Here is a 25,812-nt window from a genome sequence, read left to right as displayed (position 1 = left end):
TCTTTAGCTTTTTTGTAACTTTTAACAGCAGAAGCCCTTTCAGTTGCTTCAGAGGAGGCTCCAACCTTATTGGGAGCAATAAAAACTATTTTTTTAATTACATTGATAAATGGCTTAAGCCACATGAAGCAATAATAAAAAGAGCAAACACATAGCACTTACTTTGTGCCAGACACTATTCTAAATCCTTGTCATGAATAATAAACATTTAATCCTCACAATGACCCCAGGAGGCAGTCAGACTCCAGGGTCAGTGCTTCAACACCACAGCACCCCCTTCTAATTATTTATGCCGAGCTTCATAGAGCATAATCTTTATCATTAATTAGAACGGATGTTCCCATTAGTTAGATCTAGAAACTAAGGTCTAGATTTTTCATCTGGGCCTAGCAGAATTAGAACATATTTGTATGTCAAAAACAATGTTTAAGCTTCATTTGAAGAAAACATGCTTTAGAAGTAAACTTGAACTAAATAATATAATCAGTATTATGCTGAATAATTGGTATTTCATTAATTCAATAAAGGATCCTTAAAGGTGTGTTTTCAACTACATACTACTTCAAAGACATTCTTTCAAGACCTTTAGCAAAGTTTTAAAAAAATGAAATTCTGGTAACGCAATTTTTTTGGTTTTTGGGGGGTTTTCATGTTTGTTTTATGAGGTTTTTTTGGTGAGGAAGATTAGCCCTGAGCTAACATCTGTTGCCAATCCCCCTCTTTTTGCTGAGGAAGATTGGCCCCGGGCTAATATCTGTGCCCATCATCCTCTACTTTATATGTGGGATGGCTGCCACAGCATGGCTTGATAAGCGGTGTGTAGGTCCGTGCCCAGGATCTGAACCTGCAAACCCCAGGCCGCTGAAGCAGAGCATGTGAACTTAACCGCTATGCCACCAGGCTGGTCCTCAGTTTTTTTTTTTTAATCAAATAAATCTTATGCTTTGGTTTTCAAAGGAAAAGACAGAGAGATATACAATTCAAAGAAGTCGTTTCTCCAGTTAGTATTTTTCTAAGCAACTAATATTTAAATTTTTACTATTGGAATCATAATGCTTACCAATAACATGTGATAACTCATAAAATATAACATATTTTTAAATTAAAAAAAAAAAGTTTTTCCTTCTCAACACACCAAATATAGATTTTGTAAACTTCATTATAAAATAAAGTGTAACCAACTCAATGTCTAAAGTTGATGATCTTTTGCCTTCAGTTAACTAGGTTCATTTTCATTTCAGTGCACTTTCCTATTAAAGAGTTTTGACTATGTGTCACATACTATTACAATTCACTCCATGGGTCTGTCTAGATTCTTTAGTTGTACTGGAATTTAATCATATAGAATAACAGTTGAATACACAGATGATTGGCTATGGCTCACAACTATCTTATTACAACTATTGTAGAGATGTTGATACAACTATTTTAGACATTACCCAGTAGGTATGATCCACACTATTTGTATGCATAGATCTCAAAGCTAACTTCTAAACTTTCACTGATTAAATTGTTCCTCATCTAACAAAACCCCTTATCTTTTTTCTGTGAGAGGAGAGAACTGACCTTTCTTACCGGAGCAAAGTTAGGAGATGCCAGGCTCCCAACTTCGATACAGCAGTATATTTAGATACGACACAAAGAGGAAAATAGCATATGTGGCTCCTATATTCAGCATTCTTTTCTGATCCTTAGGAGCATTCCCTTTCACCATACCACATTTTCAAACATACAATCCCTCTGACCCTCAGCATATTTCAAAACCTTCACTGGCATACTACATAATTTTTTCTCCTTATCCTTATCACCATGGAGGGCTCAACAGGAACTATTTTTGAATGGCCTAATAATACTCAATTCAGCCATTATTTGAGTGCCAAATGTGTACAAGGCACTGTGATAGCACTGTAAAGAATATACAGAAAAGTAGTAGAATCTTTGTCTTCAAATAGCTTTTAAACTAGGAAAAGATAAGTGTACCAATCACTGTAACCACAAAGTAGAAAGAGACCCAGAAGAGAGGTGTTGTAGACATTTAAGGGGGAGGAAGGAGGGAAAAGGAGGGAGGCAGGGACTCTAGGCTTTGCTGCAGCCAACATGTAGAGGGAAACATGATCTGTTATAAGATTCAGTGTCCATAGTGTAAAAATAAACCAGTTGCTCAGAGAAAGAACAACTATTTTTGATACTGAGATCAGAAACAAATTCAACCTATGGTTCCTGATAGAAGATTCTGTCAAATGTAATAAAAATCCAATTTTTTTTTTACAATAACCAATGATATGTTTGAGCAAGGCTGAGAAGCTCTACTGAAAACCAAGAAATTTAACATGGACAAGAGGCAGAAGAGCTGGCCTCAGCTCTATCAAGATTGCAAAACCCATACCTTAGCACTCACTGAGAAGGTACTCAAGCATTACTGTCACGTTTAGAATAACTGCATTCCTTTTTGTAGAATGAGATGGAGTCTAAATAAGTAAATGCCACTGTGTTATTTAACTGAATTCATTTTTCCTTATACAAATTGAATCACAAAGATATTCTGATGTCAACATTTGACACTTCATGTAAATAGAAAGTAGGTCACCAGTCTGAAGCAAACAAAAGTGACATATTTAGGAATGACTATTTTTAAAACAAAGTTCCTAAAAATATCCCATTTGATTCTACAAAGTTTTTGTACCACTTAAATTTATATCCATAGGTCCTCAGTCTTCCCACTTTAGAAGAACTGACAAGTTAGTTTGAGAGAAGGATGACATTTTGTCAAGTTTAAAATTGGGGGAAATTTTCTATTGGAGGCTACATAGGACAAATCCAATAATAATAGATACCCCCTTATTTGGCTATTTTAATTTATAAGATTTTTGTTATAAAAGAGTCTAGTTACTCATCTGACCACTGAGAGCAAAAGTTTCCTTCTACTGAATGAAAAAGAAAATATCTTTCTTTGGACAACAGAATCTCGGAATGATTGGTGGTAAGAGGTCAATTCTTTTTCCCTAACCAGTGACCTATTCATTACTCAACAGCAAACAACCCACAAAGACTACACAGTCTTCTGAGGCAGAGTTTGCACAAAGTGACTGGAAATAAAAGCATTACTAGATCACATTAGCTCAAATTCCAGTGATTAGTCCCAGGCCATGAATAACATCAACTCCAAGTTTCCACATGGACCAACTATTAAAATTTATGAGTGACTGACAAAAAAAACTCCAATTCTTATTGCAAAGATTCATACACTTGGAAACAAATAACTAACTGAGCAAGAGGCAGAGTGGACAGGACCAGCGTGCAAATATTTACTCATGAACTAGGCTCTCGCTGTTGTATCACTTTTCACTTAGTTTTACAATCTCTGAATATATGTACCATTTGTCTAAAAACTATCGATGAAGACAAAGATCACAGAGAACAGAGAAGATATAAATTTAAAATATAATGAGTCCTTATATTTATGTACTGATCTAAAACATTCTAAGTATACCTCATTCATATAGTAAACAGCATAGTGGCATTATTTATTTAGCCCTTATCTCATTCAACAAAGAATTTGAGGTGGCTTATGAGAAATGCCTGTATTAAAGAAGAAAACTAAAATCAGCACAAAGGAAAGCATAGAGAAGAAACTGAAGACTGTGGCTGGGATAAGAGATATTGGAATATAACTCAAATATGGAGATCATAGGTCTTGTAGTTACTACAATTGAGCAGAGAATTTGATCCTGTGCTTCCTAGCAGCCAAGGTGAAAAAGTAAATGTGATTAGTTACATGATGTTCCAGGAGGAACAAATAACTGCACTCCTCCAGGGAAGCAAAGCTGTTTCCTATTACTATGAAAGAGCTGCTCTAGGAGACAAGGAAAGATGTGGTGGAAAAATTTCCCAATAGCATCCCAACAGCAAATGAGGCCACAAAGCTGTTATTTTTTATGTTGTCCTTGATTAAAACTGAATTCTACAATGAAGTCAAGATAATATGGCACATATGCACAAATTTTCAAGCAATATAGTGAACTGAGCTGGGAGTAAAGGGCTGAAGTCCAACAGTATAGTTCGACTAAGAGATTATTAGCGCTAAAGTGCAAGAACAAAAATAAAAATAACCAAAATTAAGATGTTTCTCAATTTCCATCCTCACCTCCTTTCTCTCTTTTAACAAGTAAGTCTCTGGCCAATGCCACCTATCCTACAACTAGAGTCACTTAATTATCACCCTAATCTACATTTTCTAACCCAGAGCTAAGATCTTATTTTCATTTACTTATCTTACACTTTTACCTCAAGGTACAACCAGCACATTAACTTCACAAGTCCCAAACTAATCTAAGTAATCTATCTTCTCAAACACATTTTTCCTTCTGCCATCCCTGGTTTGTCACAGAAATCCTGTCTTCTCAGTCATCTAGGCTTACATTTTTGGAATCAATTTTCTCCCTCCTCTCCCCAATTTCCCCACATCTCATCAGCAGTCTGCCTTACTATTTCTACCTGCACACAGTTCCCACCATCTGTAATCCAGCCCAGGGCCCCCATCCTACATCAGAGCCCCATCACCTCAGGGCCATCAAACAGCCTCCTGAATTATCTCTCAGCCATCTCTCTCTCCCTACTCCGATTTATCTTATACACTACTGCAAGAATAATATTCCTAAGGCTGTGATTTTTTCGGTCTACTAAAAACCTTCAGTGGGTTCCCTCTGCTTACCTGAAGCAACCCAGGATATCAGGCCTAACCCCCCACCCCATGGCTTTCGCTCTCACACAGCCTGTGCTCCAGCCAGTCCATAAGTCTAGCCACTCCCAAAATAAGCTGGATCTTTTCACTTTTGTTCATGGAAATATAATCATGAGATGCGCCCCCCCCTTCGTCTCTGCATGTTTAAAGACCAAGTTTAAATATCACCTCACTCAAGAAGCCTTCCCTAATTCTGTCAGTGAGAAGTAACACTTCCTTCTCTCTTGTCCCCCTGCACATGTCTATGGCTGTAATTCCAGAGTAATTACCACATCCCATCATTAGTCTCCCCCTGTCTAGCCTATACTTCAGACGGCTCCACAATTACCATCCTAAACACACATCTGGTCCTGTCAACACACTGCTTACAGTTATCCTTCAGTTCTCTCATGAGCATATGTGCAAGGCCCTTCACAGTCGGCTTCCCCCACAGCGTTTGGTTCATACGTCGATCACTGCACATACAAGACCATACTGCAGTTGGCTGTTTACATGTCTGTCTCCTCCAGGGCAAAGACCAAATCTTACTAATCTTACTATCTAATGTAGCCACCCAGTCACTCTCTGCACACCATCCTATTTTAATTCTCTGCAAAACAGGTCTTCTCTTACTTATTTATTGTCTGTCTCCTTCCCACTAGAATGTACACTGAATGAGAATACAGACCTTGCCTGCTTTGTTCTCAACTATATTCCAAGTATCTAGAACAGTGCCTGGCACACAGTAGGTGATCAAAAGTTTAGGATGAATTGATAGATAGATGATTCTCAGTGTCTAGCCCAGTCCTGGCACACCATAGGTGCCAAATAAATGTCTGCTGAGCGAATGAATTCTGTCATGTATAAAGGTTATTTTTCTATATATTTTTCCAGTTTTGACAGTTGGTGATTTGATACCCTCTCTAGCACCTAGCATGGTGCTTCATACATGCTAGGGCCCTGGTAAATTTCTATTAAATTGAATTAATTGCTGGTTCAATAAAAGCTCAAATAACTTATTAATTTATATTCTAAATCTGAATTTGTCTCATCTTGTCAATAAAAGGAGTCTGTCTTATTTTTTATGCCACATAATGCGTTCCTCCCACAGGAAAGGCAGGACTACAGAGTGGGCAAGATCACCAGCTCTGCTGTCAGAGGGTTCCGGGTTCAGATCCCAGCTCTGTCGCTGATTCCCTACATGACTTTGAACACACTATTTAACCTCTCTTCACTTCAGCTTCCTCTTTATAAAAAGATTAGGAAAACTGTCATGCAAGGCAGCCTACTGATTTCACAGCTAAATGAATAGTCAGTCCTAAATCCTTTATTACCCCTTTTTAATCAGTTTTAAATTGTTCAGCTCATGTTACAATATTTTAATATACGTTGCCTGGGCTGGTCCCGTGGCGTAGCAGTTAAGTGCAGGCGCTCCACCGCTGACCGCCTGGGGTTCAGATCCCAGGTGCACACTGATGCACCGCTTGTCAGGTCATGCTGTGGCGGTGTCCCATATAAAGTGGAGGAAGATGGGCACGGATGTTAACCCAGCGCCAGTCTTCCTCAACAAAAAGAGGAGGATTGGCATGGATGTTAGCTCAGGGCCGATCTTCCTCAAAAAAAAAAAAAAAGGTTGCTTGAACATGAGTAGGTCACTATTAAAAACAATAGCGGATTATGTTTACAAGGTATTAATTCTCCATTAACTTTTCATGACCTTACAGCATCTCAGTGCTCATCCAGTGAGCACAGGTGACTTGAGCACATTACCGCCATCATTCCTAAGACTTCTTGGAGACACAACAAAATAATGTCCCAAGATGACACTACCTCACACAGAAGAGTAATTCTCTTTCCCTTAACATCCCACACAGGAAATAGCACAACAATCAGATAAGTGATGAGCACAAGAACTGTATCCATTAAATACACATAATAACATGACGCCAGCTTAAAATTAGATGATTTATTAAAAAAAAGAATAAAGGGCTTAATGCTGAAGTAAGAGCATCTCGGTCAAAACGCATTTAACAGTATTCAAATCCTTCTGGGGACAATTCCATTTGGAGGTAGGGAGTGGCTGGCCAAGGCTCACACAGATAAATGTCACTGATTCAGGTACGAGGTTATAACTCAGTCACAGACAGGATTCACTGAGATTCACACAGACAGACAGAGAACACAGTGAGTCTTCTGCACAAACACTGACAGATCTTCTTTTAAGAGCCTTATTTAACAAAAAGCAGTGACCTGCCAAAGAAGATATTTAGCATGGTACCACTCTTCAAAAGACCAAATTCAGAAAAATCATTCTCTCACAAATCTTGATATTACCGCTAGGCACAGAAAATATATTTGTGTAAGGAGGCACAAGAAATATATCTGCATAAGTAAATACTTTCAGCACTGAAGCAATATGAAAATGTAAGCCTTTGTTGGCTAGTAGCAAACCAAACAAAATGTAAATAAAAGCCAAACCTCTGCTGTTCAGGTACTAACAAGAACACTTGAGAACAAAAAGTCAATAGAACTTTTGTTAATGGCCACCTAACTAAGGCTTCCCACCAAAATGTTCACTTACAGAGCTGTCTACTGTTCTGAAGGCATCCTTATCATGTTGAGTTGACTGCCTTTTCCCGAAGGTGAACAAGTGAAAAGTACGGTGCTTATGGTGACCTGAAAGGAGCAGTGACAAATGTCCTGCTAGAAGATAATCTCCAATAGCTGCAGTTATCAGTTCAGTACATCCAAAAGTGTTCCCGTAGATTAAAAAGCACAGACATATGTGTATTATTTTAAATTCAGTTAGTTCTGCTTAAAATCAATACTGATTTAAGCTCCTGGAGAAAGGTAGTACACACAGTAACTGTCTTCCAAAATCAAGAGGTAAAAGGGCAGGACCTCGCACAACAGAAGATAAGGGCTAGTGGCTAAATCAACGAAAGGATTCAACAAATAATCTTGAATAGTAGAACTTGGCACAATCCTTGATACTTTTCAATGAAAGAATGTGATCCCAGTTCTGTGATCTTTCACTCTAACAGGGACTTTTGCTAAACATAGAACTCAACATCTAAGGAATTGAAAGCACTTTATAATAAACTCAATTCACTATTACATTCCTTTCTGGTAAAAAACAAATTTCGCAAGACTTATTTTGCTTGTAGTGGATGAAAAGCACAAAGATGAAGTGAATGACTTAAGAAAGTAAAACGCATCCCTCTGTCCCATGGCCAGAAGCAAAAGTGCAACATCCTTACAGCATGAAGAGTGACTTCATGAAAGATTTTAACAGAAACATAGCAGAACCCACACATCCACAGGAGTATTAGCCCCTTCAAAGACTACACACTTATTACAAAAATGCCTGCCAATGCTCAAAACATTTTAGGAACAACTCTTTTAAGGCTGCCTTCATGTATATAACATTCTTTTGAAATTTTCAACTGTGGCAAATTTGTTTCTTTGAAAATGGAATTTGATATCTGTAAGTTGGAAGTACATTTAGAAAATAAAAAAAATCATCAAGCTGAATATTATTGTTAATCAAAAGGATAAGCGTTTTTCTTATGTGGCTTGTAAACTACTTCTCAAGACAATTCTTTGAAATTGTTCCAAAATTCCTCATAGCAGCAGCTATGGAATAAGCAGGCAACCTCCCTGGATGAACTCTTTGAAGAGCACATTTCGCTTTTTACAATGTCTTTGGTATTGGCATTGTGTGTGCACTTAATTGATTAGGGCCCAGCTATATGTGATTCCATTTTTTCATGCCATTCATTCATTCAACAAATATTTATGGTGCACCTAATATGTGCTAGGTACTGTGCTAAAGCCTAAGGATATAATGGTGAGCAAAAACAGACCAACTACCTGCCCTTATGAAGACAATTTACATAAGCACATAAATTATAACCAATAAGTCAGTCCAATGAGGCAAAAAAAGATACATGGTGATGTAAAAACCTATAATAGTGAGACCCAACTAGTGTAAAGGGGCTGCCTTGAGGAAACAAGGTTTGAGCTGAAGATAAATAGGAGTTTACTAATTAAGCAAAGGGGGCTGATGGGGAGAGTATGGAGATGGTGGCGGTGGGGGAGGAACAGTGTTTGAGTAGAGTGAACAGCATGCGCAGAGGCTCTGTGGCTTTTTAAAAGAATATGGGTGGGCTGGCCCCGTGGCTTAGCAGTTAAGTGCACGTGCTCCGTTGCTGGCAACCGGGGTTCGGATCCCGGGCACGCACCGAAGCACTGCTTCTCCGGCCATGCTGAGGCCGCACCCCACATACAGCAACTAGAAGGATGTGCAACTATAACATACAACTATCCACTGGGGCTTTGCGGGAAAAATAAATAAATAAATAAAATTATAAAAAAAAAAAAAGAATATGGGCACATCAAGAACTGAAAGAAAGACAGTGATGTTAAAGTATTGAGAGCTAGTGAAAGTGGTATGAGATGAGGCTGGCAAGATAGTCGGGCTGGACTCCACAAAGCCTGACACACATTAAGGATCTTTATTTACCTTAAGAATGATGATGTCCCAAATGGATTTCAAAATGGGAGGGGAGGTGCGGAAGGAAAATGACACCATGAAATTTACATTGTTTAAACATCCCTAAGGCTGGAGTGGAGAACCATTTTGGGAGCGGACAGGAGAGAAGCTGGAAGACCAGTTAAGAAGCTACTGTAATAATCTAGAAGAGAGGGTGGAGTTAATACAAATGAGAGAGATGAATGGATTTGAGAGATACTAAGGATGGAAAATCAGTGAAGTGTTGGATGGTATTCTATTTTCGTTATTTACTCAAAGATAATGCTTTGGTTTTGCCTAGGAGTTCCTCATTTGTTAATTATTTGCAAACCAAAAAAACATCATGCAAATGTTAGGGTTCTTTTTCAATCAGTTTTCTACATCGTATTTTATCTTCCTTTAGATAAAGAAGAAAAAGTAGCAAAGAGAAAAACAAAATTTAAGAAGTATCTCATTTTATGTAAAAATGTGTTCCTGAAAAATTGTGCCACATCTGAGTAATAAAAGAACCTATATCTTAAAGACTATTACTGAGTAACTACTTCTTCCGTGCACAAAAGCACACACTAAAAAAATGCAGAACAGATTAGCATGATACTATAGCAAGCGAAAAGTAAACACTATCTTGATTATTTCCATACATCATTTCTCCCTTATTACAGGGTACATAAATTGTGTGATTTTACAATTCTAAAAGAATGGAATGGCTGAGAAGTTTAATAATCACCATCAAGTTTTATTATAATCTATTTAGTAAGCAACTAGAATGCCCAAGAGGCTTGCAAGGATTTAAGTCTATTCTTTCACCACTTTACCCACATGAAAAAGTCATTTTTTTATCTATATTGCTACAATATGCCATCTCTAGTTCACACTCTCCAAAAAAATATAGCTTTCTCGTAAGCCTGGGTTACAATGTCATAGCAGTGTAATAAAAAGTTCAAAAAGTAGCCAGCCTTATAGACTATATGAACACATATACCACAAAAAGTCTAATTTCGTACTGAATTGGCCACATGTTTTTGCATCTGACATATACAGACCAATTTGTACCACAGCTCAGAACAAACATAAAAGAGGTAACTGGGTTTTAGTAGTCTCATATATCAACAACAAATGTACCAGCTAAATTCTAAATCCACAAGCTAAAAAAAGACAGTCTAATTACGAGATTTTGCAACTAGAGTTTATATCACTCCTACAAAATTCAGCTTTTAACTTGGAAAGAAACAAGTTTAATATGAAAATCATTGAGAAAAGGATATAAAACCACAGTATGTCAATAAACTCACTTCTAAAGGCTAAATGTATTTTTAAACATGCTGCTTTTGGCGATTCAAGCCACAACCAAGGCATTATTTGATCAGAAATTCTGCATATGAATTTCTGTTTTCCTTCCTTAGAAAAAAATCATTAAGTTACTAAAGCACATGTGAAGTAACTTGAATAGCCTAAAACACTATCTTGACAGTCATGATCATTTATAACACAGACACTTGAGCCTGAATTGGGCATGCATCGGTATTTTGAGAACTATTATACTTCTGATATGCCACATAGCTCCCTGAGAAATGCTGCACTCTGCCTCATGGGCTTATTTTTAAATGTATACCTTGAAATCTTTCCAGCACAGGGGTAAGGAAGGGAAATCATGAAAAATCTCATTATTTTTTGGTTTTTAAGGAAAAACAGAAAAAAAACCTTGATTTAAGAATTAAAATCTAAAGCCTTATGACACTGTAAGGACTACCAAAAAAAGTAATTTGCAGAAAAATATTGATTACTACTGAACTACGCCAGGGAGCGTACTCTATGTGCCAAGCTGCAGCTCACTTGGACATTTTATGATCACGTTAAAACACAGTTGAAAGATGAGCCCTACAATAAAAATGTTGACCCTCTCACGATTTCCTCTCCTTGACAAAGATGTCACGATAAGTTACTTTGCCCTCCAAAGACAACCACGCCACTTCGTGCATTCACCAATATTTTAGCAAGGAAGAGAAAAAGGAGTTATCTTATCTAAACCTCAGGTCATCTTATATCTTACAACTTCTGAATTCCAAGTGAAAGGATTTTCATTCACCCTTTACTTTTCTTGAGAAGCACAAAGAAGTATGTCTAAAAAGGTAGTGAAAGCTTGATGGATTAACCAGGATATTAGAAGTCTCATACCTAATTTTTGTGAAATTTTATCAGGGGTGAATATGGTATTTTCCAGATTCTGAGAGGAACCAATTACTAAGGAATCTTGGTGTGAGAGTTTACCTTTTTTGTTTGTTTTCACTTTTTAGTACGGAAACTTTCAACACATACAAAGTAGAGAGAACAGTAGAATAAACTGCCATTACTCAGCTCAAAAATTAACACCATATAGCCAATCATAATTCAGCCAGTCATAATCTCCCATTTCCACTCCTTGCCTCTGCTGGGTTGTTTTAAAGCAAATTTCATGTATGATATCTGAGGTAAGCAGACAAAATGGCCCCCAGAGATATAGCACTTCCTAATCCCCAGATGCTATGAATATTACCCTACATGGCGAAAGATATAACTATAATTTAGGATCTTAAGAAGGAATTGATCTTGGATTATCCGAGTAGGCCCTAAATGCAATCACATATGTCCATAAGAGGCAGAAGGAGATTAGCCCCAACATACATAGAGGAGAAGGTCATGTGAGACTGAGCAGAGAGATGCAGCTGCAAGCAAAAGACAGCTACCAGAAGCTGAAAGAGGCAAGAATTCTCCCCTAGAATCTCAGAGGAAGCATGGCCCTGCCTACACCTTAATTTTACACTTCTAGCCTCCGGAACTATGAGAGAATAAATTTCTGTTATTTAATCCACCCTATCGGGCCGGCCCCCTGGCTTAGCAGTTAAGTGCACGCACTCCGCTACTGGCGGCCCAGATTCAGATCCCGGGCGCAAACCGACACACCGCATCTCCAGCTATGCTGAGGCCGCGTCCCACATACAGCAACTAGAAGGATGTGCAACTATGACATACAACTATCTACTGGGGCTTTGGGGAAAAAAAAAAAAAGGAGGATTGGCAATAGATGTTAGCTCAGAGCCGGTCTTCCTCAGCAAAAAGAGGAGGATTAGCATGGATGTTAGCTCAGGGCTGATCTTCCTCACAAAAAAAAAAAAAAAATCTACCCTATCTATGGTAATTTGTTACAGTAGTCATAGGAAACTAATGCAATATCATATAATCTGAAAAAAATTTCAGTATGTATCTAAGAAATAAGGACTCTTTTTAAAATAATAATACTATCACTCCTTTTAAAAAAAGTCTTCTAATTTGTCTAATACCCTTTACATTTACAAATTGTCTCATAATTTTATAATTCTTACTTTCTAGTTGATTTATACAAATCAAGATCCAAACATGGTTGATATGTCTCTTAGGACTCTTCATAATAGTTCCTCGTCCCTCTTTGTTTTTCTTGACATTTATTTATTGAACAAACTGAGTAATTTGTCCTATACAAATTTCTACATTCTGGATTTGGCTGATTACACCTCCACAGTATTGTTTAACATGGTCCTTTTTCCTATGCTTCTTATAAACTAATAGTCAGATGTAAAGGCTTGATCAGAAGCACATTCAGTTTTTTGGCAAGAAACTTCGGAGACAGTTCTGTATATTTGCTATTGCATCAAATTAGGAGGCACCTAATATCTACTTCTTGCTCTTTTTGTAATGTTAAGATTGATCAGTGGGTTCAGGAGTTTTTAGCCTTATCCATCAATTATAAAATTCTCCATCAGCCTTTGACCTAATAGTTTTAGCAGTTACTGATGATCATTCCCTAGATCTGTTATTTCATTAAGGGTAACAAAATGGTAATATTTTATTTGTATCATTCCTTCTGCATTTGTTACTTGGAATTCTTCTAAAAACAAGATTTGGTCCAAACCATCTATTTGGTTACTCTGAAATACAGTTATGTTTTTGTTTTTACAGGAAAGGTAAGATAAATGCTTGATAACATCTCATTCTTAAGGAAGTGCCAGGATGGACATCTGCCTCTTGACTGCAAAGACCACCTTGTCTATACTGAATGAGTGTAACTTCTGAACCGCACTCAACTTAGTCCTCAAGTTACAATTCAAATACTCAGCCTACAATACGAAACTTCTTTTTAAAGAATAAAAACCAACATGACTATGTCAATTTGATGTCAGTTTTTAGGATTTATGCTCCATCAGATCAGTCCAAACTCCTCAACCAACCACTTCAAACCATTCACTCTGAGTCCACCTTACCCTATTTCACTAATACAAACCACCTTCTCATTCTAGACTCCATACTTTTGGTTCAGTGTTCTACACATGAGCCTCTCTCCCCACAACCAGCTAAAGCTCTCCTCTTCTCCCTCAGGAGTAAACACACCTCCTGCTCTTGCTGTCCAGCATCCCTCTTTTCTTCTCAGAATGGTACAATCTTTCTTTTAGGAAACTGTTCCTCTTCCCCACCCCAACTATGTATTTCTAGATGGAGTTGCCAATTACCAGATAATTTGCGCCCCTGGCCACAAGCACAGGAACACCCAAACGACGCCAACCAGAGCCATTCCTGGGATTTCGAGATTTAGACTAAGGGAAGGTCAGGCACTCTTTCTGGGTGGTCATTGGCTTGCTGGCAGCCATATCCCCAGTCACGTGGAGGAAACTGATGCAGAGAGAAACAGAGATAAGAGACAGAGAGTCTTGATGGTCTAAGAATTTTCAGTTTTGGCTTCCCTGAGACCCACCTCCCTTCTCCCATGCTTTGGCCATGGGAGCCAATAAGTTCTCTTTCTCTACAGTTTAAATTTCTATAATTTACGACCAAAGGAATCCTAATACAACCTCACCATGATTCTTGAAGACTATGACCACAATGACCTCTACTTTTCTGGTCTCTTGTACTTACTTGCTGCACAAATAACACTTCATCACATACTGCCCTGATTTTTTGTGTGTCAAATACATATCTGTCACATCTTTTGTGGCCTTGTAGACATATATCTCACACATCTTTTGAAAGACCCCCCAAACAGTCCCTAGAACACTGCTAATAGAGCCTCAGTACATAAATATAACAATTACCATGTATTGATTATTACTTCCATGTTAAGCACCTCACATGAATTATCCTATTTAACCCTTACAGAAACTCCCTGGGTTGGGCATTATTACCCTCACTTAAAGACGAGGAAGCTAAAGTTCATCAAAGGAAAGTAACTTGTCCAAAGTCATACATTTACTAAAAGGTACAGCAGGCATTTGAACCAGATTTGCATCCAAACTGTATCCTCTTTTCACTACGTCCATGTTGCTTCCCACAATTATAAGTACTTGCTAATGAACCTACCAGAGAGTACTATTGATTAAAGACTTCTGTTTAACCCCTGACCTTCTACTAACCTCAAAATGCATATTCCATCATTAAAAATAATAACATTAATATACTAATGTATAAATAAATGAGCTATGTGAAAATAAGTATCTTGAATTGCTACTGGAAGCCTGAAGCCTAAATGCTGGCATTGCTCTTAAAGTAATAGGTAAAAGGAATGAATATTTAAGACCACTCTGTCAGAACAAGTTGTATACAACTCCCCTGGCAGTGATATTTCAAAACAGCAAAAAGAGATTTGTGAGCATCTGTCAATGTGTGACATGCCTATGGCTCTCCAATTGCTCAGAGGAATATTCCTGTGTCATCATTAGACACTAACAGTTATTGAGCACTCCCATGGCTTGGAGGCAAGAACAGAAGGCCTTTAGGAAGAAAATGGTTCCGTCTTCATAGCCTAGCAAAGAGGGAGGCCAGAAGGAGAGTAACAGCAATTTACTGGTGGAGAGCCTAAAAGTCACCAGCTCTCATGTTTACACGATCTGCATTCTTCAGGCCAACCTTCTCAATTCTGTGCCTGTGTCTCCAATGCCTGCTGGACAGGTCCACATGGAGCTCCTGCTATCAAATTAACTTTGAGGCAACAATAGTTTTTTAGCATCTAACCAAGTACCTTGCATTGAAAAACAGTCCCATTAAAGTATGTTGGTGGTGGCCTGTTTTTTCCTTTCTCATTTTTATCACTTTACATGAGGACCTTATACCATATAGGCACTCTTCTGAGGAATATAATGATTATTACTAGAAAGCCAGAAGACACTGTCAAAGAGGCATACCCCTCATATATAATTTGGCAAAAGCACAGCCAAGGGAAGGGTATGCCTGGCACATACTAAAGAATGGTTGCATCCCCTGGTGGGACAAGATTTTGCTAACTTGCATACTTTGGTGAAAGACAAGTCCTAAAGAATTCATCACAGTCACAGACTCAAAAATACCTTAAATGAGATCATATTTGTGAAACTGCTTTGTAAACCATCAACAGCGAAGGGACTGTTGCTTCTGTTACTGATGTGGCCTATTACAAAGGCACAGATCTGGGGAACAGGTAGTTGTATTGTTTGAAAGAACTAACTAGGTCTGGAGAGAGGGATCTTCAGTAACAAAAAGGAAAAAAGAAAGAGAGATCCCAGAAGATACAACAGAAAGCCTAGGCAACAAAGAGGAGGTGGGGAATGAAGGGCTGCAAGTTAGCCAACTACTCAATTCAACAAATACTTATTGAATGTCAGGCACTGGTCTACATCTTGGGATATACAGCCAAAGACAGCCAATACTAATATAGCCAAAGATCCCTGCCCTTCATGGAGTTTCATGTTCTTATTTGGGGAGACAATCAATAAACGATACACATAATAAATAAGTAAATTGTAACATGTTAGAAGTGCGGGAGAGCAGGAAAAGAGAGATGAAAAGTACTGAGGGTTTGCAATACTTTGAGCTTAAAAGATGAGTCAAAGAGTAAATGTGGTCAGATTTCCAATGATGTTCCTCAAAAGCTAAATTCAATTGCAGGAAAAATGAGGAAAATCATACTGTGCTTGAATGAAATTTGCATAAAATTTGACAACTCCAAATTGCCTAGGAACATATAGCTCATTTTCCATATTTCTTCTCCTTCCCTCTTATTCAAAATTATTCACACAAATGTGCTACATAGCATATTTACAGAGGAAGATATGAAAAGACTTAGCCAGAGGCAGAGCAAAGGGAAATTACAAGAGACAAGAGCAAAGCAGATGACAGTAAAAATAGTTGCAAACCAGTAACTCAGGAAAGGGCTAATTCAACAGGACTTTAAATATGACTCAGTTTTTTCCTTAAGAAGAGTTGGCTCTAGGTCAAGGATGATATATAAGTTTCATTTCTAGTAACAACCCCAAACAACTGGCAGAGTCTCCCTGGAGCATTGTATTGATAAAAAGTTCTGGGTCCTGTGGGAAATGAATAAGACATTTCTTCCATGGGCTCAAGATGGGGGAGTATGGGTACACAAGCCTCACATTTGCCTTTTCTTCCCTAGGTAGATCTTAGTGCTTTAAAAAAAAAATTAGTAAACACTCACTGGCCACTTACTAAGTGAAAGACAATACCAAGAACAGTGAAGGATTTGGAAGCATAGAACTTAGTCCAAGTCCTAAAGGAGTTTATAATCTAGTTGGGAAGGAGGAAAAATGTATAAAGGATAACACTAGAATGCAGCAAATAACTAAATTCTTAAAATTTCAGTACAGAGATTCAGATGCTAGGAAACTACTACAAGAAAAGACAGCAAAGAAAGGTTTAACAAAGGACCCAAGCTCTGAACTGGGTTTTGAAGAATGCACATCACTGAAATAACTAAAAAGAGGAAGGACTGGTCCCAGCAGAGACGGAGAAAAAGGAATAGGTAGGTGTGTTCAGGAATGAGGAACAGATCAGCAGGGCAGCCAGAGCACAGGATGTACACAGGGCACCAGATCATAGATGCCTTGAGTATTAGTCAGGGTTCTCTAGAGAAAGCGAACCAATAGGACAGATATATATAAAGGATTATATATATGTGTGTGTGTATATATATATATATATAGTATATAGTATATAGTTCAAGTTCAAGTCCAAAGGCAGGAAAAGATCAATGTCCCAGCTCAAAGACAGACAGAAAGAGTGAATTCTCCCTTACTCAGCCTTTTTGTTCTATTCAGGTCATCAAGGGATTGAATGAGGTCCAGCCACAATGGGAAAGGCAACTTGTTTTACTCAGTCTGCCAATTCAAATGTTAATCTCATCCAGAAACACCCTCATAGACACACCCAGAATAATGTTTAGCAAATACCTGGGCACCCCGTGGCCCAGTCAAGTTGGCACATAAAATTAACCATCACACCTTGAGTTGAGTCATTACCCAGTAGGCCACAAGGATCATGACTGGTGACATGAGAAAAGCTTTACTTTATAAAATCAGACTGACTATGGCATGAAAATGGCTAGAGGAAGAAAAACTGGAAACAAAAACAAGATAAAAAATATTATAACTGCCCATGTGATAATAAGAGGCAACAACAAACACTTAAGGATTCTATTCGATACAAGGTACTTCACTGGGTGATTAAGATGCAGAGTTACTCTTGTCACTCAATAGTTTAATTTGATGTCAGGATCCAAATGTAGACCTATCCAGCAGGAGTTGGAGAAGCAAGCCTAGGATTCCAAAGGTCAGCAATAAGGATGCAGATTTAGGAATTATCCATGTAGGGAAGGGAGCCAAGTAGAGAGCTTGCTCCTGGCATGCCTATACTGACAGAAGCTCGGAGGACAGCAGGTTGAGTAGCCAGGCTGAGTCAGGAAGCCTAATTAAACCTACTCATTTTGTGATTCACTGTGAAGGAATGACCACTCCTCAGCGACAAACTAACCCTAAAACATGATCAAGAGGTAGGCTAACTTTAAGGAAAAAAGGGGAGGAGGCAACACAACCAGTCCCCAGTCACCTAACCACAAGTTACAAGGTGATTCTTACCACCGATAGCAACTCCAGGGTCTACTTTTCAAATAGGACATGCAAGGTCCTAAACAGTAACACGGTGGAGAAGTACAAGGAGGAAATTCAGAGAAGGTCGAACTTAATCAAGCTGATAAGAAATTAGCATTAACCATTAAGTTTTTAATACAACTCTTAGGTAAAGAGCAGGTAGTCCGGTGTTTCCTGAAGCAAATCAAGGACAATGCAAGTGCTGTTGTCAGATTTTTCATAAGCATTTAAACTACTAGATCTTGCTTAAAATAAGCAAAAGTATAAACATTTTGCAATGTACACAGAGATTTAAAATATTCAACTTATCAAAAAAGTGACTGATGCTAATGAATAGGCAATAATCAATAACACATTAGACATGTTGCATCTTCCCATAAAAAGATCAAAATAAGAGTATATACAAACTATAAAGTTTCTCCTGTGTCCTAAGAAATTCTTACTTTAAGAAAATTTTTATACAAAAAGTATCAAAAAATATTTTTTCTAATAAAATACATATGGACAGACATCATCTTCATTTTGAGAATGCACAAAGTGTTTGTGCTAAATGACCTAGTAAAGATCATATTTTTAAGATATAGCTTATATCACTTATGTATAAATACACGTGTGTATATACATACAGGGTATGTGTATATGTGTGTACAGAGATTTATATTTCTAAATATATTTTTCTATACTCATTCTGACATATTACAAAGAAAATCATCAATGAACTCCAAGTACAAGTTCCATGAACACAAACAAAACAGAAGGCACTCATTCTGAGGAATGAAACATAATCCTCTAATTGAATGGTTATGAACAAAGCTCGGACTCAATGAAAATACTAATCAACTCTCTAAGGTGGTCAATAAAAACTTCGCCACAGGAATTCCTGATATGTTCCTGCTTCAATGAGCCTGAGTCATAAAATTTAGCCCAAGTATCTTATTCACATTTTCCACACACAGAAGAGTGAAATCAGTCCCTGGCACTTTCTGCAAGGCTAAAGACCTTAAAATTGATCAATATTTCAACAGAGGTAAACTTTAACAACACAAGAAGAGGAGCTAACATACACTCATTCTGCATTCTGCAAAACCTACCAGATTCTCTGAACTCCTTAATGGCATGTCCTAGAATAATGTTCTTAGGAAAATATTAAAAAAAAAAAAAAAAACTATGCTCCATAAAAGCTAATTAGCGGCTCATCCAACAACTGCAGAGTATTTTTATAGCTGTTATCAATTTCTAAGTTCTCTAGGGGAAAACATTAAAACCAAAAAGAACCTCAAATGTGAGGAAATGAGGTAAGCCCTACCTAAAAGCTCAGAGCCTTTTGCTACTATGACCTCTTGCTTTGGTGTCTGGTTATGTATTAATAATTTCTATCTTTAGTCTTATATCTTCAGAAAGAAAAAAGGTATTAATATAATTTTAAATGGAGGGACACTATTAGAGGAAGTCTAAATTAGAGAAATTTAACATTTTCACATCTCTGACTTTCACAAAACTTTCCTACAGAAAACACTCACACAAGGGTACTTTAAGCATATTCTCTAAAGCACTGTTCTTAATATGGAAAAATGAGAACCGACCCAAATTTCCAACAATAGGAAATTGTTTAAATAACCTGTGATGCAATACTATATAGACAGGATGCTCTGTATGTATGGTCATGGAAAGATTTTCAAGATATATTAATTTAAAAATGAAAACCAAGTTGAAAGTTGTTTAGTATTATTACCCAGTTGTTATTAAAAATCACAATAATAATAAATATATTTTAACAGAGAAATTTTGGGGAAAAAACATATACCTATTTACAGCAGTTTCTCCAGAATATAAGATTACAGTGTACTTTAACTTTCAACATTACATATTTCTGTAATGTTTGAATGTTGAATAATATGTATTATGTGTATAATCAGAAAAAATAAAGTTTAACTTTAATTTAATAATATAATTGGAAGGGAAGTAGGAGAAAATCTTATATATAAAGAAAAGAGAAAACTTAGTATGTTAGAAACTTTTCTATATGAGCGCTAAAATATCATCGTCCTCTACCTCTCTTTTGGAAGACAGTTAGATTCTTATTCTCAGAACTTCAATATTAAGCAACACACATAGATACTGGAAAAGCCCCATTAGCCCCGTTAGTCATAGCTTCTCAAGATAAAAGTTTAGCCCAAATTTCAGTATTTATCAAACTCAACTGAGCAATACTGTCAATTCCTAAACAGTTGCAGACAAACTGCATAAGTGTCTCTAATTCTAATTAAAAGTTATTACAGAATTAACAAAAAAAGTACAGTCTGCAGACCCTAAAGATATTTGAAGCATTTTCATAATGGAAATATGAGGAATCAGAGATAACTACTTTTGAATCCACAGTCCTGTAATCTATTCAAACATTGTAAAAAGTAAACAGAAAGAGACGAGAGAATTGCCTAGAAGAGGAATCACAAGCATGGGGAAATTTTCCACGTGCCTGGCGAGGGACTGAGCTTGTGCTGGGAGAGGCTTGTCTCTACAGTTATGTGACCTTGACAAAACATTTAAACTCCTATACCTCAATTTCCTCACCTGCGAAATCAAAGAACTGGGAATAAACAATCTCTGTGGTCCCTTTCAGCTCTAAAATTCTGAAAACAGACCTTTACTCTATCCTTGCCACAGGATTTTTTTTACATAATATAAAATATAAGATATAAAGTTATAAGGTACATAGCCAAAAATAGCAAACTCCTGCCTGGCTCCTCCTCCCCTCTGAGTACCATTCCCCAAAAGAAGTTCCTTCAACTCTCTGAGGTATTTCTTCTGGTAATTACTTTCATATTTGTAAATCACACACTTATATTGCTATTTCCTTATTTTTTTTCAATTTTAGACATTACCAAAGTTCTTTATTCAATCTATTGGGGATCTATGTACAACTCCACCTCCCCAGGTACAGGTACACCATTGAGATGTAAAGGACATAAAGATTACATACACACATCTACGTGTATATTTATATATAGTCCTATCCCTAATGAGTTCACATTTTGGCTAATAAGAAAGAAGATCCCATTTCACATGCAAACACTTCACAAGGTAGCAGAGAAGAAGTTAAAAGCATGGCCTCTAAATTCGAAATCCTGAATTCAGGTCTGAGTCCACCACATACAGGAGCAAAGTATGCACCTACAAGTTCCCTATTTTCTCTGAACCTCATTTGTTTTCCTCCTGTGTCATCTGAATATAACAGCACTCACTACAAAATGGTCAAATCACAAAGCACAAATACAGTACATGTCAAAGCACTTTGTTAATCATAAAGCACTATAAAAATGTTACTTTCTATTATTGCCTTTACTAACAGATCCCTATAAATGAAGTCCCTGAAGTCACTGGTCACTCTTGAGCACTGTTCCCCTACCTGGGCTATAAACTAAGACTTGGAAGTTGCTGAGAGTAAGAGTGAAATAGATGTAAATTGTGTTTCAAGGTCAGAATCTGGGGGTCCAGTTCTTCAAAGGTCCTATGTATTGCTCTACGAGACAAATGTACACAGAATAAAGATCAAGTGACTAAGCAGGGATCCGAGAGAGCAATTTTGTTTCATATTTGCAGAGAGAGGGAGCTTCCTTATCAAAATTTCTTTTTAAAAATACAAGAACATAATTTCAAAAGTCACTCCTCAGGTAACTTATTTGTTTCTTCTAATCGATAACTCTGTATTTCTACATAATTTGTTTGTACTTCTGCTTCTTGATTTGTTGACATTATCTATTGACTTCCTATTATGGTAGAAGGAACTTTGCAGAGAAAGTGTTTTGAACTAAACTTGGGAGGCAACATGCAGAACTGTCCAGCAGTGCATTACTCCGACTCTGTAATAAAACACTCCTTTCACTTCTGGTCATCAAAGGCCTATATTAAAAGTGATATGTCATGGGCCGGCCCCGTGGCTTAACCGTTAAGTGCACGTGCTCCGCTGCTGGCGGCCTGGGTTCGGATCCCGGGCGCGCACCAACGTACTGCTTCTCCAGCCATGCTGAGGCCGCGTCCCACATACAGCAACTAGAAGGATGTGCAGCTATGACATACAACTATCTGCTGGGGCTTTGGGGGAAAAATAAATAAATAAAAATTTTAAAAAATAAAAATAAAAAAAAATAAAAGTGATATGTCAGGCCTGCTGGTGGTGTAGTGGTTAAGTTCAAGCACTCTGCTTAGGTGGCCTGCGGTTCACAGGCCGGGATCCCGGGTGCAGACCTACACACTGCTCATCAAGCCATGCTGTGGCGGCGACCCATATACAAAGTAGAGGAAGACTGGCACAGGTGTTAGCTCAGGGACCATCTTCCTCAAGCAAAAAGAGGAAGACTGGCAACAGATGTTAGCTCATGGCCCCTCTTCCTCACCAAAAAAAAAAAAAAAAGTCATACAACCCATAGTATTTCTATGCAGGGGGAAGAAGAAAGATAGCTGGGCAGGTGGGTCTAAATTATTAGACCACTCTAAACCTCTCTCTGAATCCAGTTCAGTGAAACTTGGTTTCTCTTGCCCTTTCCATCTGCCCAACACAGTCTAATCCTTTTCCTAACGTTATAGGACAAACGATAAAAGGGACCTCAAATTTAATTTATTTCAAGACAAACATGGACACAATTCTTATGAGCTTTGTGGAAAGGGATTAACTGGAGCTAAAAGAAACCAGTCTTTAATTACCTGAAAATTTATCTAATGCCAACAAGTATGCTGCTTTAGAGAGTAAATTTATGGACTGAATCTCCTGCTCAATTTCTGTCCAGAGAAGACCACTGAAGTTCTTCAAATGTGGACTTCTGCTGTGGTACCCTATGTTTGGGGTGCTTCAGGGACAACATTCTGTCTAGTCCCAGGTGTACAAGTGAACTTGAGGTCAGGCAGGTGACCCTGCCAAGTAGGCATGGTACATTAGGGAGAGGAAATCTTTTCTCTCATTAATCAACAAGATAAAGGTGATTAAGCAGGAATCATTTTTTCAGTGACCTACATACTTTCCTCAGGGTTGCTGCGGCTATTAGCAGAGAGCAGCTGACTTCCTAATGAGATGAATTTGATAGCAGGAACCTTTCAGAGAAGCTAGGGAGTGGGCCCAATTTATAGGGAAGCAACAATTGGTATGCATTGTTGACCACTGCTCCTCAGGACTGTCTCTCCTCTGTTTGGGGCTCCTTCCCCCCACAGGGAATTTTCCTGGCCCCTGGATGGCTGAGGCTGCAGCACCTGCTGAAGGGTGGAAGCCGGATCAGTTAAGAACGGATGGATCCAGGTGGGTGGGACAGACCTGGGCGAATTCATCAGATATGCTCACGTGATTCCAAAAGTCCCAAGCAAACACGGCTACTGCTGCCACCAACACCTCGCTCTGGCCAGGCTTGAAATAGCACAGCAGCTAGTTCCACTCCCCAGCAGGAGCGAGGTTAACAAAGGAGCTTTGTTGAGGTCGGGGCGGGGGACACACACACACACACACACCCCATCAATAACAACGACCACGACATGAACACAGTTTCATTAGAGAACTTATGAAATTGAGCAAAGGCCACCCAACAAGAAATCCTCACACCAGGAAAGTGCTGCAAATCTCAAAGTGGCAATGCCTCTCTGTCTCTTGTGTAAGCGAGGAGGTTTGGAGAGGAAAACTGAGCCCCAGATCTCTTTGCCTTTGCCTTTGCCTCTCCCTCCCGGAGGACCCCGGCTTTCTGGCCCCAGGGACCAAGGAAAGGGGTGGGAGCCCTGACATCTTTCTCCGTCAAAACAAGCTGGCTTCTCTCCCCAGGGGTTAAGTCACCGAGTAACGCCCGGTCCCGAAGCTCTGGGAGCCTCCTCCTCTCCGTGCCTTAGCCCGACGCAGCGACCTTGTCTGGGATATTCCCAGCGGGCCCCCCATCCCAATACCTGCTCCTCCTGCCCAGCCGGGGGATGCAGGGAAGGGACACTTCTGCTCTCCCGACTCCCTTAACTCCCTAAAAGAATCCCTCAAGCGCTAATCTCAGATCAGCACGCCACGTACCTGTCAGCGGCCGCGGCTCCTCCTCCCCGCGCGGTGGGGGACTCGCCGGACAAATGTCCCTGGACAGTCCAGAAAGTTTGTGCCGCGGTCCTGGGGACGCGGGCCCCCGAGCCGCCGCCCGCGCTAGGTACCGCGAGGAAGGGGCAGCCGGCTCCTCGCCCGGTCCGGCCGCCGCTCGCAGGTCTCCGCCCGGCTCCTGCCCGCGCGCTCCACGGCGACAGCGGGGCCGAGGAAGGTCTGAGCGCAACTTTTCGACGGTGCGTCAGCCGGCGGCAGAGCCCTCCCCGCGCCCTCGGGAGCGCGGGCGGGGCCGAGCCGGGGCGGGGCCCAACCTGCCGGGCGGCCCCGGGGAGCGCCGCCCGCCCCGCCCCGGGACGCGCCGCCGCCAGGTGCGCGGGCGCTCGGGCTCCGCCGCGCGGCCGCCCCGGCGCGGTTTCCAAGGTGAAGGAGGAGGATCCTCTGAGGGAAAGTTTCCACCGAAACTTACACCTGGGCGGAATGGAGGACGCCTCCCCCTTGGGGGCTCGCCTTTCGCCGGAACTACACCCCTTCACGCCCACGCGCTCACACACAACCACCCCACCACCAAACAAGAAAATAAACCAACGTGACGGTCTGGCCAAAAGGCTCATTTCTTGGGATGGGGGGAGGGGGGGTGGAGGAAGTTTGCTCCGCACGTCGGGGACGCTTTGGGTTTCTCACTTCCCAAAGGTCTGACGGTGGCCACCGGCGCCCTGTCCCCACTCCAAGTGCTGTCACTGAACTGAGGCTTGATTTTAAAATGCTAATACATGGGCCGGCCCTGTGGCTTAGCGGTTGAGTGGGCATGCTCAGCTATTGGCGGCTGGGGTTCCCCGGCTTGGACCACGCGCTGCTTGGCCGGCCATGCTGAGGCCATTTCCCACACACAGCAACTAGAAGGATGTGCAACTATGACATATAACTATCTACTGGGGCTTTGGGGGGAAAAAGGGAGGAGGACTGGTAATAGATGTTAGCTCAGAGCTGGTCTTCCTCAGCAAAAAGAGGAGCATTAGCATGGATGTTAGCTCAGGGCTGATCTTCCTCACACACACAAAAAAAATGCTAATACAGTCCCTAGAGAGCAGAGTCAAGTGATGGAAACCTTCCTCTGTTAGTCTACTGGCAAGTCCCTGAAGGGGACAGGGGATTTGGTCTGGGCAGACGTTAATAACGTGCCAGGGTTTGGGGGAGAGGGGGACGGGTGGTGCTGCTTTGTTCTATTTTGTTTTTTAAGAGGAGTCCGTGTTATCGCAGTTGTTTGTGAGTATATGTGTGCGTGTCACATATTCACTGGCAATTTTTCCCACAAAAAATGAGGGCTCCTGTCTTTGGACAGTGCTATAGCAGAAAGGAAACTTCCCCCAACTCAGGACTCTCCAGAAGATGGGAGAGCAGGTTCGGAACCCATTCCCCTGCCACCCTGGGTGGTAGTGGTGGCCCTTGGCACTGCCCCGTGTCTCAACATGCTTCCCACAGTCCAGACCTCGGGCGGCCCAGCCCCGCCTTTGCAGGACACTTAGAGCTGTGCCGACTGCCAGGCTGCGCAGCGCCGCCTCCCCTCCTGATTCCTCCGTCTCCCACG

The 25,812-nt window shown here is 39.8% G+C and overlaps 1 protein-coding gene across 1 annotated transcript in view; it reads right to left on the bottom strand.

Annotated features, from left to right (window-relative positions):
- The window catches only part of FHIP1A (FHF complex subunit HOOK interacting protein 1A), a 221,794-nt gene extending 197,420 nt beyond the window's left edge, over positions 1 to 24,374 (bottom strand). The window contains exon 1 of the mRNA XM_058550191.1: positions 24,207 to 24,374. The gene's annotated coding sequence lies outside the window, so the exon portion shown is untranslated. The remainder of the gene's footprint in view (positions 1 to 24,206) is intronic.
- Positions 24,375 to 25,812: the final 1,438 nt, after the last annotated feature.

This window comes from Diceros bicornis, chromosome 11 (assembly GCF_020826845.1).
Source record: "Diceros bicornis minor isolate mBicDic1 chromosome 11, mDicBic1.mat.cur, whole genome shotgun sequence".
In the NCBI taxonomy this organism is placed as follows: Eukaryota; Metazoa; Chordata; class Mammalia; order Perissodactyla; family Rhinocerotidae; genus Diceros; species Diceros bicornis.
The sequence above is the reverse complement of the archived record's forward strand: the minus strand, read 5'-3'. Positions and strand labels throughout refer to the sequence as shown.